A 12,556-nucleotide genomic window follows, 5' to 3' on the forward strand; every position below is an offset into this window, starting at 1 on the left:
ACTCTTGCCAAAAGAAGAAAACTCTTCTTTCTGAGCTGTACAAAGGTGCAAAAGAGGTTTTTCACCTGTAAAGGATCCTCATTCAGAAAGACATAATTCTCTAATATTAACAAGCTGTAACTTGTGCATGTGAGTTTCATTGGCATGTTCCAGTCAAGCTGAGTCATTTGTCTCAGCAAAAAGTTGTTTGGTTCAAATAACACTAATGAAACAACTTCAAAGATTATTTTTCTTTTTTTAAAGTTGTGATTCTTGTACAGCATCTGTACACCTTTTCTGTTTCTCAGGAAAGGCCACAGGCTGGCCTGAAACATAAGCAAGTAAGTCCTCAGAAATAATTTCAGGGTTGAGTTTGCAAATGAGATGCTTGTTGCAAAATCCTGCTTTTGGTCTGAGGCTGTGAAAGATGTTAGGCTGGCACATGCTTGACACTCCTGAGCACTCCAGTTGCTCCCTGACCCTAAGCAGCAATCCATAAGGGCAGTGCTGGGAGGGTGGTGGAAGCAGCACTTCTGCAGGTCATTTCAGTTCCACCTGGCCAAAATGAGAGCAATATGCACATCAGGGTCATTTCTGACTGTGTATGGGGGTGCTGAGCTCTGAGCAGTTCTTTCTGTGGAGATTGTGCCAACCCCAGGTGGGCGACTGCAAGCCTTTGGTGTATTGGCCAACCCCATATTCCTGTGGTAAGACATATTTTCTGTATAATAAAAAATAGATACATCTGTTGTAGAACAGGACCTCCTCCCCATCTCAGCTATGACAGCAAGTGTTGCTGTTATGAACTGCAATGATTTGGGGTAGTTGCTGGTCCCTGCAGTGCCAGCCACTGAGCAGCAGACAACTCCCTGAAAATGGATTCACCAGCTATACCAGCTGCATGACCTAAAGAATTTTTCTTTGTTTTTGTCCATGTCTCCCCAGGCCAGATATCAGGACACCCATAAGGAAGACAACATCAACCTCTTAGTCTTAGTCTGAAGTTAAAACAGAAGGGAGATCTCGTTTTACTAATTCTTATGACTTTTAGCTTTTAACTTCTTATGACTTGCAACTTTCAGAAGCTTTAGCACTGTCCTGCTGATCTTTACTGTTGCTTCAGTTTAAAATACAGGTGTCTCTAGGGAAAGCAAGGCCCTTCCTTGAAATGGAAAAAGCAAATCCATTCCCTCTGAATTAGCAAAAAATTCCACAGGCAACAAGGAAAAGAAAAACCAACCCCTAACAACTGTGCAAGGCAGTGCTGCCTGCTCCATGCAAAGCTCACAAAAATTACTTACTGTCTTTCTAAGGGTCTAAAATACCAAAGTGCTGCTCTCCTGATGCCCCACTCTGCCCTGCTGGACACAACTGCTTCAGGCTGAGGAGCAGCATCCTGGAGACCAACATGCCAGAAAGCTTCAGGGGTAAGTTTTGGTGGGGTATTTCATTGTTGCTGGGCTGAGGTTTGGCAATATGTGAAGGCACCATTTCCTGATGGCTGCCCAGCATCCATAAAATTGTGTTTCACACGTGCTGCTATCTGCACATACAGAGTCCAGTATTTTTCTTTACTTTTCCATGGAAAGACCTGGAACAACCCTCCAAAATGTAGGCTCTAAACGCATTCTGTCAGAGCTGGATTTGTTAGTGGGACAAGAGCTCTACCCCAACCCACTACAGATTTGCAAGCAGCTAACTCTGCTACATTCAGTGTGCTCTGGAGCAGCTTCCCAGTTTATTTCCCTGTGGGTGTACTCACAGGGTCCCCTCAGTTCCCTCCCAGTCTCCTGCACCTTCTGCTGACAGTTTTATACAGGAACTGCCTCTGTGTTTGATCTCCCAGCAGTTGAAGGATATAGCTATTTGAATGGGTTATGTAAAGAAAAAAAAAAATCTGAAAAGGAAGATTTTCTTCTGAATTATTCTCCTACCAGCCCCTGGTGAGAATTCAGTTTCTTACATGCCCACTTCTGAGTTTTGCTCCTGCAGTCATACATGTTCAGCAGTCCCCAGGCAACAGCTTCAGAAAGTGAATTCCTGGCTCTGGTGTTGCCTTTGAGGCACAGAAAACCTTTGCAACATTTCCTTCTTTGTCAGCCACAAATGGGATGCCTGCAAGTCCAGCCTGGATCTGGGGTTTAACTCACTGAGGCTGGCACTCAGTATTTCATGTTGATGCAGAGGTAGTGTTTTGGGGTTCTAGTAGGTCAGGACAAATAAGTTAGTGCCTTGTGCATATCCCTGCAAACCTTGCAGGTTGTGTTAATGATCAGACAGTAATGAAAGACACTGTCACTGTTCTGGTTTGGAGTTTGTTGAGAAGAAAATTAAAAACTCCACAGCATTAGACTGAGAGAAAAGCAAGGGAATATCTTGTATATAGGATGTCTGTGAAGAAAGAAACTTTGTAAATATGATACTGAGGGAATAAAGCAATTCATATTACAATAAATTTATTTTACAGAGCTGTTTGTGCATATTCTATTGCCCCTCTGCCAATATTGCCTCATTCAAGTCAGCCAGTTAGCTTATGAAATGTGAGCTCTGAAAACCCAAACCTGTTAAAACTGCATCCCATTGCCAAACAAAGCAAAAACCTTTCCACTTTGGAATGAGCAGCTTTCTGTGATCAACTAAATCTGTTTTCTGATGAAAATTAATGTAGAATTCAGATCAATTCAGAAACGTGTATGTGAAAGGGAAAGAAAGTAAGAGACTGAAAATGAGAATGGGTAATCTTCCATTTTCATATCTGCACATTAGAGTTAATAAAAAAATAGCTTGTAGTGTTTCCAGCAGAAATGGAAAGCTGTGACTGTACAGTCTACAGTGAGCTGGAAACATAAAAACCAAATGGAATATCCTGTAGATTTTCTACAGATCTGTTCTATGCACACTTTCAAATTAACAAAGGAAATGAATCCCTGCTGCTGTCACAAAAATCTCTGTGTGCTGTACTAATGTGATGCTAATGAAAAGTATCATAAAGAGCAGAAGTTCAGTTTACATGAACTTCAGTACACAGATCTGGCTGTTCACCTGTATCATTTTACTGGGACATTTTTTCTCATTGATTTTTAAAGAGAAGCAGGTGTGGGGAGGTAGTGGCTAATTCATGCTGCAAAAACAAAAAAGTTGTGTGGTTTGCTGTTCCTCTGTGATCTCTCTTCCCCACCCTCTGAGCTCTGCCACAGATTGGCAGAGATTCAGCTCCTATCTCAGACAGCTAACATAGGTCCTGTAGTAAAGAGATGATTAAGTAAGGTGAGAAGACAAAAAAGCAGGGACACTAACCTCCTGTGGAGACCCATTACTGAACTGCTCCCAGGAGCTCCATTAACCCGGGAAGAAAAGAGCAAAAAAGCAATGGCAGGCTGCTAAATACTCAGTACATGGCCACTAAGTATTACCTGCAAGAGTGTCCAAGTAGCTCATTGCTACATTACGTTCTGCCCATGAGGTACATCTCTTCCTGCTGTTTCTCAGGTACATTGGGAGAAAAACATTCTGCTAGTAGCTGGGGGGATGATTAAGTTTGTTTCAGATCATGGCATGCTTCCTCCAGCTTCATCCACAGATGTATGTTCCCTGATAGGGAATAGAGGCTTAAGTAAGCACAAATGCAAACTGTGCTTATCATGTTCTTGTCATGAAATGATATGGTCTAAATGCATATCAGAAGTACAGAATGCAGAACTTCCTTTTATATCCTATATATAAAAAGAAATGGCTCTTTTCTGACATTTTTTTCTTGTCCTGGGGCAGACAGGAGATTGACATCCCATTAACCTGAGATTATTAAAACATGACCTGCAATCCCAATAGAGTCCTTTATTCATCTATCTTTTTTTTTTTTTTTTTTTTTTTTTTTTTTTAAGCAGCCGTTGGTTTCCAGAACCTCGTCTGAGGAACAGTGAGGAAAGCTTGCTCTGAGCAAACAGGTCAGACATTTCTTTTCATGATCATACTTCAGTAGCAGTGGTTGTTTTGAGACTCATGTCTATACCTGTGAGTGGGAAAGGTGGCTGCAACCCCACTCTGCAGCTGGTCCTTCTGCTTACAGACCCAGCTGCAATTCTGTCACTGTGAGTACCTACACAGTACACCTCTCCTTTCTGTTGTCCAACATTTTCTTTTTCCTGAGAACGTATTTCATCTTCTCACACCCACACTGGCAATGCTAGTAATGATGAAAGGGACACTGCCTTTCCTGTTTCAGAAGCTTTCACGTTGCACAGACATTTAAAAGTCCTGAAAGTATTCAAGTTATATGTAAGGGAAATTCTAGTAACATTATTAATGCCTGTCATTTTAAAGATAAAAGCATTTCCTCAGTCTCCTTGTGATCTGATGGATTAACTGGCATATAAAATTAGTACCTTTCACTCTTTGAAACCAAGTAACATCTTACTGACCTGATTCTCCCCAGATGAACATACAGCCCCATGAAGGTGTGAATACTTTGCAGGGGCCTGATTCTGCCTTGGTGGGTCTTGGGACCCCTTGCATATAGGGAGAGAAAAAAACCCCAAAACACTCTTGAGGATAATGTCTACATTTTCAGTGTGATGTAGGGAAAATGATAATTGTCAGTCTCTAACCTTATGTGTTCACATAACTTGTATTAGATTTGATGAGGTGTCTTTCCAGTGTTTCTCTTTTTAATTCTGGGATGTTTATTGTAAGCATCAAGTATGTCTAATGTCCTTGTCTAATTATGGGTGAGATACCTAGTATCACTAAAATTTACCATGAGAAAACCATTATTAATATGCAATAACACTGTGCCACTATTGTTAGATTATATTAGTTTTCAACCCATGTTTTCAATGGCTTGCATAGCAAAATTACCTTTAACAGTAAAAATTTGACTTTTCTTCATCTCAAACCAGAAAAATAAACTGCTGAATAAAATCCATACATTAATTCAGAACAATAACATGTAGGAAATACTATGCCTTTTGACTAAGTAAATGCATCTTTCTTCCTTTCTTTTTCCTCTCTCTTTTTTTTTTTTTTTTTTTTTTTTTTTTTTTTTTTTTTTTTTTTTTTTCTTTCCATTACAGACTCTCAAACAGAGTTTCAATGTAAAGCTCTAAACTTGGCATCTGCAGTTTTCAATGAAGATCACATGCTTTTGGATTCTTGGAAAAAATGGTTAAGCAGCTCATTACATACACAGAATATATTATTTTTCCATGCTGCTTCATCCAGCTCAATCCTATGGGACACAAAGCCTGCCTGAGAAATGGGCAATGCTGTTGATTCCCAATGAAACCATTATGAGCAGAAAAATTCTAAGCCTGCAGGGATGTGGAAACTCAAACCTTACATCCCTTCCCACCTTTACAATGGCTGCACAGCTTTAAACCTCTCTTCCCTCTGAAAGCTTGGGCTTCTCTTCAGCTGAAGATACAGAAATCTGCTTAGACTGCCTTTAATAATACAGAGTATGGTCTTAACTCAGTGCTTCCCAAGCTATTTTTTCCTAGCTCTTTCTTCCCTCATAAATTCTGTCCCTGGCTTTAATTGGCTCAGTCCAAACCCACAAGTTGGTTATCCTGCTTCCATAGTGGGAGCCAGCTCGTGTCCTCCCCTCACTGCTGTCCTGAGCTGGTTTTGCAGCCCCCTTCACTCCCACTGGGGTGGGGACAATCTCTACAGCGTGGGAATAGCTGCCATAATTAAACTGTTTAAAACTGACGAGCCTGAGAGGTTTGATTTATGGGGAAAAACCATAAACTAAATATAGCTTCTCTAAACAATGAGCAAGCTAGGATTAATCGTTTTGCAGGAATAAATGACATGCACATTCACCAGAACAAAGAAAATTATTAAAAAAAGGGTTTGGAATAAGAAGTGAGTAATTAAAACTAAGCTGGGAAAACCCCTTTGACTGCAGCCCATGATGATCCTTTTGGATGACCCCGGACAAGAAATACTCATCCATTCCTTTGCTTGCACACTGACCCTGACCTTCCTTTTTCCACATTTTTCTGCATTTCTTAATGCCTCAAGCTCCTCTCCTTCTCACTCCATTGTCCCTCCCCCTCCTCTGCACGTTGCCTTTGGCTCAGCCAAGGTGAGGATGCTCCAGCTGGATGGTACAGGCAGGGGTTGGGGAGCCACCTGTGCCTGCCTCCCTCTCCTGACACTGGAGTGTCTCTTCAGGCTCTCTCATGAGCTGGCAGCTGTCCTGGTGCTGGCTTCTCATGGTCATTATGGGATGACAAATACACAGGACTCTATTGATAGATCTAAAAGGCTGGAGATTTCTTGAGGCAGGTGTTGTGAAACCTAGTTTTACCAGTATTAAATGCCAGGGTTTTTTGTTTCTTTTTTTTTTTTTTCTTTATGAGCAATAAATTGCATTGTTTCAATACAGGAAGTCTATGTTAAAAAGCTGTGTAAAAACATTATATTGTAGCCAGCACTCCAGGCTTTTCTAATTAGGTCATTTGGAAAAAAGATGACCTTTTACTTTCTGTGCTGCTTTTCTAGGGTCACATGTTTCTAATTATCATTTGTACTTTACTTTGCTAAAGCTGTTGACAAGCTGTTACTCTGTGTGCGTGTGTGTGTGTGCATGTGTGTGTCTGTGTGTGTCTGTCTGTCTGTCTGTCTGTGTTTTGGTTTGTGTGAGAGAGAAAAAGAGGGCCAGAAAGAGAAATGGAACACATGCTATGTAGGGTTGCTGTCTGCAAGAGTCCAGCAGCATAAAAGGACTCATGCACTAATTTTAAACAGAGAGCTGCTGAATCTATGGAATGAAAAAGCCAAATGAGTTTTCCAGTGTTTGTGTCCTTTTCAGCCAGCTTCCCTTCAGTTTGTCCAAAGACCCTTCATGAATATTTGTGCTCTCTCAGGTTGAACATCATGTTAAACAGACCATGAGCAAACGGTGAGCAGTTCTTTGCCTTCCTTACAAATGCAAGTTGGGAAGTGAATGGAGGTCACTCTATGACTGGGGTTAATACTGAATGTTAAAAAAAATGAAAAATGCTAAAAAAGCCCCCAAAAATATTTTCTATATGTACTTTCAATATAGAGAATCTGCCATCAGGAGCAGAGAGAGATTAGAATTGCTCACTTCACAGCATACACAGCCCTGATAATGAGCACAAGTATAGGCCAAGCCGAACTTCTTGCAGAACAATAAAAAAGTGTAACAATGGGCCTTGACCTCTGAGTGCTTTGGTCCTTTTATGTCTAACAGCACAGACACACAGAGCAGCTGTGTGATTATGGGCAGGAGTAGCATGCTGTGTCCTGAGCTCTGAGCCTGAAGGGATGCAGAATTCCAGGGTGGCATTTCTGGTGCACATGGCAGTGGGAGAAGTTGAATGCTCCACTTGGAGAAGGTGTTAGAGCCTGTCTGGAGGAACAGAGCTATGGCCACAACTTTCTGCTTCAGGCACAAGAGTGCTACTGTGCAGGGGCCAGGATGCTGGCTACTCTGTAGGGAGTGTTTGTCCATTGTCTGGGGCTCCAATACACACAGCAGTTTTGGGATGATAAAAAGAGGAAAAAAGAACATTTGGGAATTTTTGTGGAAGCAGGCAATATGTGCAATGAGTACTTTAAGCAGCAATACTGCAGTCTCCTTGCACTTGAACTGTACTTCTGATTTCATCAATTGGTTCTACTCGAAAATAAAGGCTGTGGCTACTTTGGACAACAGACCCATACATGATCTGTGGAATGAGGCCACTAGCTTGCCTAAAAGGGAATGTTTTCACTGCATCTTGCCTGGGTGTTTAATCCTTAATTAGCAGCTGGTCTGCTATGCTTCTCTGTGTAAACTCTGGTAGGTAGTTGCAAATTTAGTGGTGCAATGAACTGTTAATAGTTTAAAAGACCTTCTGACTTAGTGTAGTGATTCATTGGGCATTAATGGTTATTTCATTTGTACAGTAACTGGAAAATGAAAACAAGATCCTTGAAATGTGACACAGGTTTGTACCTGTTGTTCCAGGAGTGAATTTCATATTATGATTTCTTATAGGAAAAATCTGTTTACAAAGAAGACAGGAAAGGGGAAAGAGCTCTTATCTGTTATCACCACTTAATGAAAATTAAGCATTCATTTAATTTCATGTGAAATGGAGAGAGCATATATTATTTTAGGAAGGTTCATGAGGCAATTCACAATGAAAATGCAAGTTTATCAATTTTTATTTAGAATGTATTTAATGGGTTAAAAATAGGCTGTGCAGCAAGAACACAGGCAAGTGACTGTTATAGTGACTGGCCCTGATTCAGAAAAGCACTGAACAGGTGCTGGATGTTAAACTTGATTTTTTGGATGTCACTTTTGAAACAAGGTACCAATATATCACAGGCTTCCCAACAGCAATCTGAGATGTTGCTATGACAGTTTTCCAGGATTCTTTACTTCTTGGCTATCTGTAGGTGGATTCCAGGAAGAGGCATACACCAGCATTTATAGAAAACCGAGATACCTAAAAATTGGTGTTAAAGTGGAGCTGGCATTTGTTTTTTTATATATGTGTGATTATATCTGTGTACACACACAGATGAACAGACACAAGTAAGAGTGAATAATTAACTTTCACTTGAATTTGGTGTCTCCTGGTGCAAGACCTTCCATGAGCACTGAGTGGGTCTAGGAAAGTATTTCATGCAGGTGTGTAAATGTTGTGGCACTTTCATTGTTGCCATCATTTTCAGCCCTTACCCTGCTGCATTCCTGTGCAACATCTGCAGTCCTTGTGCTTGGCTGTTGGGGCAAACACCTTGATTTCAAAATTGAAAAGAGCAGACAGAACTATTTTCCTGAAAAGTTTGTACTTAATACAGCACAATGGCAGAACCAAGCTGAAATCCAACCAACCATATCACAAACACTCACAAAAAATTTAGTTTGAAAAACACTTTTCAAAATAGCTTAAAAAGTAATACTAGTTACAGATCTCCAGCCTCGAGCAATTAATCCCATTTTACCAAGTAAAATAGAATCTTCAAACAAATCACACATAATTTTTTTGTTTATTTATTTTTGAGATTAATGGAAAGATTTTGTTGCTGATCAAGGAGTTTTGGATCAAGGTTTGGGGGACTTCTGTTATGAAAAAATTTGCACACTGCTGATGTGGTCCACCTATGCACAGCTGGCATGTACAAGCAGCTCAGAGCAAATCTCCATGGGAATATTTTTGAGGTAACTGAACTTCACCAGGGCCACCTGCATGCTTAAGGTGTATTACACGTTCAAACATTTCACTCAGTGTTGTGGTTACTCACATAAGGTCCCATTCAGATCCAAACAGATTTTTTCCAAGTGAAGTTAGGGCCATCACTCTGCAGCTATAAGAGTACACCCTTGGTGGACAAATCTCTATGTAACCTGACCAGCCTTGAGCCCTTCCAACCCAAGTTATTCTGTGGTTATCTAGGTTTGTAGCAGTTTATATCTTCATGCCCAAGCCAGGTGTGTGTACCTTGCATGGCTGTTATCCCACACAGCTCCTCAATCCCTCCCCACACCAGCTCAGCAGCAGCCTGTGATCACTCCTGTCATCTCAAGATATAGATGAGTCACAATTAAACAATTATTTTTATAACCTGAAAGTAGTGTGAGCAATACTTCTGTCTCTGCTTTAATTCTTGGGTCAGAGCCTTTCTGTCAGTGATACTTGTATGATGCATTGCCTTGAGGAAACATAGTAAGTAATAAGATGTTCCTGAGTTTATAACTAGATTTGCTGAATATCTTCCTAGCCCTCTCTACCCTGTTTCCTACAGGAAAGCAGCAACTCTTATCCATAAGAGAGACCATAAGATTAAAAAAAAACACCAGAAAATCTGGAAAGAAATGGTTAAATTGACCTACATACTGACAATATTGCTGACCACATTATTTAAAAAGCTAAAAGGCTCCAGATGTCAAATCCATATATGTATCAGTAAAAATGATCATGATAATCACAGCTTATAAAATAGAGCTGAAATGCTTCATTAGATACTGACAGCTTCTAAACCATGTTGTCACTTTCTGAAAATGTGTCACAGTGGCATTTATTATTTTTTTCCCTAGATATGGAGAGAAAGAAATAGAGAATTGCACTGTGAAGTGTGGATGAGCTGAAAGCAAATCAAAAAGGTCTCTTTTTGAGCCAATGGTGAGATCATCAGTCCCTTTCAGCAAAGCAGGACAATGTATTAAATAAAACTGCTCTTAACCTGTTGGACACTTGAATCCCTTGGGTTTCTTGTAGTTATTCTATTGAAAAGAAGGCTTAAGAAGTACAGATTTCAACAGCTTTTCAAATTCTGTGTCTCCAAGTAAGGAAAAGTAAAATTTAAAGTGAATTCACTGCTACATTCATAATACAGTAACTTCCATTAGAAATTGTTTCCTTTTAAAAACTGTTGGTTTGCTTTTTAAATTTTGTTTTCTGAAGAATTTTTTTTCTCCAATATGATTTACCTGTTGGTTTTTAAGCTAACAAATAATCTGCATTTCTTCCAATAAAGGCCCATTCCATCTCCACAGGGGTAGTTCTTAGAAAGAGAGGAATATTTCATTCAGAAAACAAGGCATATGCTTGTGGGAAAAATATGTCTTTGTGTGGTCAAAAGAAATTATATGCACCTAAGAATGCCATTCAAAATGTCTTTTAAATGATATTTTAGTAATGATCAGGGCTACTTCTGCATAGCTTAATAATGCTCAATGGTAATGCCTTAAAATTAGATTCCCAGGCTGAGTCTACAGATATACAGTACACAATAAAACCCACCAAACTGACCTCTGAAGTCCCTCCAGCAGGGAATTTTCGAGCACAATCAACTTTTCAAGTGAGAGTAAAAGCCTGATCAAAGTGGTGTACGTAACAATTTTACATCTATTACATCTAGCCACCAAAATAATTCACCTTGTAATATGGAGAAATCACATGTCTGCTCTGGATTACACCTCTTTTATTGTTTCACAAGGATTAATAAGGGTTCCTCATTCTTCTTTCTCTTCATGTACTTTGCAGTCACCATGGCATTACTCTGCCATGGGAAGCAAGCAAAGAATGAGACACAGAGGTTCCACACTGGCATACATTTAATATTCCTCATCCAGACAGAGATGGTGACAGGGAGACTTCAGCTATGTTTGCACCAGAAATAATTAGGCTAGGCCCAGTGCTACTAGCAGTAAGGATGAGAATAAAATTAATTACCTGTTATGTGGTCAGGGGTCATGTAAGAGTCAGATGAGATCATCTTATATTTTAAGCTATTAAATAAAAAGGAGGATAAGATTTACTTATTAAGTTCATTTCCTAATCATTCTTATAAGTTTTTAATGAGTGAAAAACTGACTCTGGATACAAATTTATGATTTCCCAAAATAACAATTTGATTGGTTTGAGTGATGTGTTGCATCAAGTAATCACATTTAATTTTGCTTCTGAAGCAAAATTGCCAGTCTATCACATCTTCCATGTGCACAGCTGTATTTCCAAGACTGTGTCCCTGTTCTTTGTCTAGTGTAACCCTCAGAGCCCAGAAAGAGTTTCTTCTCCAATCTTTCTTCCTGTGCTCTACATGGACTACCTCACCTGTCTGCACATTTGGCTATTTTCTTCTCTTTATCTGAACTTCCTTGTGCTATAACCAGTGACTTCTAGACACATTGAAGCCTCAGTTTCTTAGCTGGATGGGAAAGTAGAGATGATTAAATTGAGAGCAGCAACAGTTGGGATGACTTTTTCCTCACCATCATCTCTATTAAATAACTAAACAATGATCAGGATACTGTCCCTATCCACTTTCTTGATGGCATGGATGATAGAGAAGAGGGAGAGGACAGATGGACTGCTCCTGCCTGAGTGAGGCTAATCTAACAAAGGGATCTCATCTGCTTTACTGCACTTCCTTATGTAACCATATCTTTAGCAAAAAAAATCATTAACATTCATCTTATCTTGTACCTGGAAGTACTGAAGGCACAGTTTTCTTCTTTTGATGCCAAACCCAGACCTGTAAACCACTATTACACACCTAAATAAATATGGTTTGCTTTGTCAGGAACAGCCTTAAGAGGGGAAGGTGTGTAGCATTTCAGACCAGGTACTTGCATCAAATTCTCCTATGCAAAGGATTCCCTCTCAATCACCCTGAGTCTGACTCTGTGTGCATGTGTGGATGAAGGCTGTGCTTAACAGGGAGGCAAAGATGAAAGGGTGACAGCAGTGCTGCTGGGAAGAGGAATGAACATTTCACAAAGGAAAAGTGAAGTCATAAACCACTCTGCAACAATGGCAGAGGGCTGGCTCAGACATGTGGACAGTGTTGGCTGACTCACAGCACAAAAGCAGGCGACTGCTAACCAGATGTGTTCAGCTGTGTGCCCTGCTCTGTGCACAGCCTGTCCCTATCCCAACTGCATGGCTTGGGGTGGGCTGTGAGAGGCAGAGGGGAAGGCCGGAGCACAGCTGATATTTTTCCATGTTAATGTTTGTTTTATATCCTCCCACTCCTCATTTTCCTCATCCTACACCCTGGTGCTGCATAATGATGAGAAAATACTTGGTTCAGACCCAGGCAGTTATTTTTG

General features: G+C 40.2%; 1 long non-coding RNA gene across 1 annotated transcript; it reads right to left on the reverse strand.

Moving 5' to 3' along the window:
• Positions 1 to 9,106: 9,106 nt before the first annotated feature.
• Positions 9,107 to 12,104, reverse strand: LOC306814866. Its single transcript, XR_013777272.1, has 3 exons — positions 11,931 to 12,104; positions 11,178 to 11,233; positions 9,107 to 9,194 (listed from the first exon to the last, which is right to left on the reverse strand). It is a non-coding gene; the product is annotated as an uncharacterized lncRNA (long non-coding RNA).
• Between the last annotated feature and the right edge of the window lie 452 nt (positions 12,105 to 12,556).

The sequence above is a fragment of the Erithacus rubecula genome (assembly GCF_903797595.1).
Source record: "Erithacus rubecula genome assembly, contig: SUPER_Z_unloc_3, whole genome shotgun sequence".
Taxonomy (NCBI): Eukaryota; Metazoa; Chordata; class Aves; order Passeriformes; family Muscicapidae; genus Erithacus; species Erithacus rubecula.